This window comes from Chrysoperla carnea (genome assembly GCF_905475395.1).
Source record: "Chrysoperla carnea chromosome X unlocalized genomic scaffold, inChrCarn1.1 SUPER_X_unloc_29, whole genome shotgun sequence".
NCBI lineage: Eukaryota > Metazoa > Arthropoda > Insecta > Neuroptera > Chrysopidae > Chrysoperla > Chrysoperla carnea.
In genome coordinates, this window is record NW_025408155.1 from 40,359 (window position 1) to 46,358 (window position 6,000).

The window sequence follows — 6,000 nt, forward strand, 5'->3', positions numbered from 1 at the left end:
TTGTAACAGCTTTAGTACCTTCACTAACAGCGTGCTTTGCCAATTCACCAGGTAATAATAATCGAACTGCGGTTTGAATTTCCCGACTTGTGATTGTTGAACGTTTATTATAATGTGCTAAACGTGATGCTTCAGCAGCAATACGTTCAAAAATATCATTAACAAAACTGTTCATGATACTCATAGCTTTACTAGAGATACCAGTATCAGGATGCACTTGTTTTAATACTTTGTAAATGTAAATTGCATATGATTCCTTGCGCTTCCTCTTCTTTTTCTTATCACTCTTTGATATATTTTTTTGAGCTTTGCCAGCTTTTTTTGCTGCTTTTCCACTTGTTTTTGGTGGCATTGTTACAAACAATTAATATACACAGATAGTTACAGAACACCAGTCAGTATATGTATGAGCGTGTCGTGTATACAACTAGCGTATTATATACGCGAAGATGGATATAACAATAAAAATGAATACTACTCTCTGATTGGCTGAAAATAATACTATAAGGTGATTGGTTTATTTTTAAAGTTTTATATTTTATAAATATTATAAATTAAAATACCCAAATAACATTTTAAACATTTATGTTACAATCCCCGTAACGTACACATCTGTGTGATTATATTTACAAAAAAAAATATTAATTAAATAAATTTATTCGCTATGTCTGGACGAGGTAAAGGTGGTAAAGTAAAGGGAAAGGCAAAGTCAAGATCAAGCCGAGCAGGATTACAATTTCCTGTTGGAAGAATTCACAGATTATTACGAAAAGGAAATTATGCTGAACGAGTAGGTGCTGGTGCCCCAGTATATTTGGCTGCTGTTATGGAATATTTGGCTGCAGAAGTTCTCGAGTTAGCTGGTAATGCTGCCCGTGATAACAAAAAAACACGTATCATTCCACGTCATTTACAATTGGCAATTCGTAATGATGAAGAATTAAATAAATTATTATCTGGTGTAACAATTGCTCAAGGTGGTGTATTACCAAACATTCAAGCAGTGTTATTACCAAAGAAAACTGAAAAGAAAGCATAAATTAAAAACATTGCATTAATTTTTATAATAATAATACATCGATCATAGGCCTTTTAATAAAAGGCCACAAATTTATTTAAAATAAGAGTAAAAATTATTTTTATAAATAATATATTATAATATTTTTTTAAAGAATCAATTTAAATAATTATAAATTAATGATTCTTTTTTTTTTTTTTTTTTTTTATATGTTATTATGGAAATAATTCATCATATTATGATGACATTTAGGTAACATATTATAAGAATATTCATAAAATATTATCAAAATAATATTGTATTATGATGATATTTAGACAAAATATTATAAGAATATACACAAAATATTATCAAAATAATATCATTAGATAACAAAACTGTTCATGATACTCATACCTTTACTAGAGATAAAAGTATCAGGATGCACTTGTATTAATACATATTATCACAACATCACAAAATATTTTTTAAAAGGAAAAATTTTTTAAAAATTATTATAAAATTTGATTGAATTAAATTTCAATTTATTTTTTTAATAATTAAAGAAAAAAAAAAGCATATAAACTTTCTATTGAAAATGTTATTTTCAACTAGATGGCCAAGTGAACTTTGTTACACAAACAATATATGACGTATTCGTTATTTAAATAATCAGTATCCTTTGATATTATATCAATACGTTACTCTCTTCTTTTGATACATATTAATAAAATTTCAATTTATAAGATTTTATGTCAATTATATAAATAATATTATAAATTTTCTAAATACATAAGTTAAGTAACAAAAAATTTGAATAACAAGATAAATTTATATATTATGTTTTAATACTCGATACTATAATATATCGCATCCGTTACCAATTATTCGGTATCCTTTGATTTATACACAGAATGAACCAAAAATATGTATCAAATTTATTTTATTTATTTATATATTTAATATTATTATTATTATTTTATATTACAAAGTTTCTTAACGAAGCTTACAATGATTTCTCATATCGTACTTAACAAAATTATTTAGATCATATAAAATTTAAATTGTTAAAAAATTTTTATATTTATTATTATTATTTATTTTTATTAAAATTACATAACATAAAATTAATAATATTTTAATAATTATATAAATTAATTCTTATTTAAAATAATCTTATATTAATCTCAACAAATACTCTAATAATATATTTTGTCATAAATTTTTTTATATTTAAAATAAATATTATAATATATAAATACTTATATCAGTATAAAATTTCTTTATATAATTATGAAAAAATTAATTTAATAGTTAATTATTGATATTAATGCATAAATAAAAGTATTTTCTAATGAAATATATTTTGTCAATGTTCGATTAACACATTTCATAATAATACGTTTTCATTATTGACAAAAAAAGTTTTTCTAAAAATGAAATCTTATACTATAATATATATATTTATATATTAAATTTTTTAATTATTTATATACTAATAATTTATAATAAATCGATATTAAATAAAAAATAAAAATATATACTTTTTAAGTTTACCTTAAAAATATTATTGTTTTGTATGATTGAAATAATTAATATTAAACTATGTTTATTAATAATTGTTAATAAAAAAATTAAATATATTTTAATTTATAAAATAAATATTATTATTAAATTTATAATTTATTATTTTATATATTATAGAAATTGAAAAAATAAATCATGTTTACTACGACAGTAAATTAGAAATACTATTTAATTTTTATGTGTTTTCTACATGGTACTTTGACTTACATAGGGACTTATATTATTGTGAATAATGATATAATTGAAAACCTTTATTTTTTATTTGATAGAATTATTATATTTTATCATTTAAATATTTATAATAAATACATTATTTTTATAAAGTAAAAAATATGGCCGAAGAAAATTCTACAGCTGTTGCAGCAACTGCGGTTACTGCTGCTTCTACAACACCAACAAAAAAAGCAACAGCTTCTGGTGCTAAACGTACAAAACAACATTCAAAACCAACACATCCACGTACATCAGAAATGGTTGTTAACGCAATTAAAAATTTAAAAGAACGTGGTGGTTCATCATTACAAGCAATTAAAAAATATTTAGCTGCAAATTATAAAGTGGATTCTGATAAAATTTCACCATTTATTAAAAAATATTTAAAAGCTGCTGTAACTGAGGGAGCCTTGGTACAAACTAAAGGTAAAGGTGCATCTGGTTCATTCAAATTGGCTGCTTCCGCTTCATCTAATTCTTCAGCTAAATCAAAAGTATCCAAAAAAGAAAGTGGAGCAAAAGGTTCAGCAAAGAGTGCTAAAAGTAAACGGGCACCAAAAGAAAAGAAAGCCACAACTACATCATTGGCAGCCAAAAAGCCTAAAGCAAAAAAAGCGACTCCATCATCATCAACTGCTGCTAAAAAAGTTACTGCAAAATCATCAGCGGCATCAAAAAAAGCACCAGTTAAAGCAAAACCAGCAAAAAGTACAAAATCCGCTGCCAAAAGTAGCCCTGCTCGTAAACCGAAAGCACCAAAAGCTAAGAAAGCTTCTGTTGCCAAATCATCTCCTACAAAAATTAAAAAAGCAGCACCAAAAAAGAAATGATCTGTTACTTTAATAATATATTGAAATATTTCATTATTTTTGCTAAAAAATGAAAATAACATAGGCCTTAATACAGGCCACAAATTAATATTTGATAAGAGTAAATTATTTTTTGTATAAATATTTTATAAAATAATAGTTTAGAAACATTTGCCACAGTCAGTACCACGGATGGGTGGCCACTTGAGAATACTGTGTGCGGTTGCATTTTTATTTAAAATATATGGTATAATAAATAAGTATATATTTAAATTGATTACTTCATTGAAAATTTTAATAATATACTTTAATATTAATGATATTTATGAAAAATATATATTTGTAAAAATTTTCATTTATTACTGGCAACAGCCATACCACGTTGAAAACACCGGTTCTCGTCCGATCACCGAAGTTAAGCAACATTGGGCACAGTCAGTACTTGGATGGGTGACCGCTTGGGAACACTGTGTGCGGTTGCCTTTTTATATTAAAAATATAAATTATTTTTCTTCTTTTCTTTTTTTTTACACACCATATATAAATATATGTTATTTAGAAATGTAAACCTTTTATATTATTCATCAACAAATAAATATTATTTTTTGTATAAAATTTTATTGCATTTATAACTCATATCATGGTTACTTTAAAGCGAGAAGTTTTTTTAATATTTCAAATGAATATAAAATAAATAAATTTTATGAAATTTATTTATTTTTAGAAATAGCAATCGCTTATAATTATAACAAAATTTTAATAATGTTTAATTTTATTTCAATAATTTATATTTATATATATATATATATATATATATATATATATATATATATATTTTTTAATAAAAATAATATACTCTTATTTAATAATATATGTTGGTCCTATATATAGGACCGAAAATATTTCTTATTTGTTTTTTTTTTTTTAAATTGTCATTTAAAACGCTTATGCACGTTCTCCACGAATACGTCTTGCCAATTGTATATCCTTAGGCATAATTGTAACACGCTTTGCATGAATTGCGCATAAATTGGTATCTTCAAATAAACCTACTAAATAGGCTTCACTAGCTTCTTGTAATGCCATAACAGCTGAACTTTGAAAACGTAAATCGGTTTTAAAATCTTGTGCAATTTCACGTACTAAACGTTGGAATGGTAATTTACGAATTAACAATTCAGTACTTTTTTGATAACGACGAATTTCTCGTAAAGCTACTGTACCAGGACGATATCTGTGTGGTTTTTTTACTCCACCAGTTGCTGGTGCACTTTTACGTGCAGCTTTCGTTGCTAATTGTTTTCTTGGTGCTTTACCACCAGTTGATTTACGTGCAGTTTGCTTGGTTCTAGCCATTTTCAAATAATAATGTTTTTACAAAAAAACACACAATTTTAAAAATTATATTCGACAATTTGATACTACAAAGTCAAATGTTTAAATGCGAAATAAATGTGTTGTATTTATATTTATATGAAATTTCAAAATTTTTGTTGTCATATCCTATTGGATAGCTATCAGAGTATGGACTAATCAAATTGTATAGGCGTGGCTTAAAAAATCTTTAATGCTTTATATAAAAAGGCACAATTGTACCGGCGCTCACATACATTACAATACTTGTGAGGTTAACACACGTGTTATCCGTTCGTTAAAATATTGTAAATAATTTTTTATTAAAATGACTGGCAGAGGAAAAGGTGGAAAGGGTCTTGGAAAAGGGGGTGCAAAACGTCATAGAAAAGTTTTGCGTGATAATATCCAAGGTATTACAAAACCTGCAATTCGTCGTTTAGCACGACGAGGTGGAGTAAAACGTATCTCTGGTTTAATTTATGAAGAAACACGTGGTGTACTTAAAGTATTCCTTGAAAATGTTATTCGGGATGCTGTTACATATACTGAACACGCAAAACGTAAAACAGTTACAGCTATGGATGTTGTATATGCATTAAAACGACAAGGTCGTACTTTGTATGGTTTTGGAGGTTAAGAAAATATAATAATTTACTTAAAATATTTAGTAAATTTATTAAAGAATATTTAATACATCCGATAAATTTAAACAGGCTTTCCTTTTTGGGAAGCCACTAATTTTATTTATATAAGAGTAAATAAATTTGTTAATAAATATAACATATTATATAATTTGTTTACAACAAATTATTTTGTTTATAACATACATTACCAAATATTTTTATTTTTTTTTTTTATTGTAATATATCTGCAATAATAAATTATAATTTGTATATTATCTATTTTATTTTACAATAACTTATTGAATTTTTGAAAAAATTTTATTATAAATTAATATACTATTATATTTTTTATATATACAAGTTAAGAGTAACAAGTATCGATAGGAGATTATCGAATTTATAACTAATAAAACAT

General features: G+C 24.7%; 1 non-coding gene across 1 annotated transcript; it reads left to right on the plus strand.

Moving 5' to 3' along the window:
- The first annotated feature begins 3,970 nt into the window (after nucleotides 1-3,970).
- On the plus strand, nucleotides 3,971-4,089 carry LOC123304189. Its single transcript, XR_006536233.1, has one exon. It is a non-coding gene; the product is annotated as a 5S ribosomal RNA (ribosomal RNA).
- The last annotated feature ends 1,911 nt before the right edge of the window (nucleotides 4,090-6,000 follow it).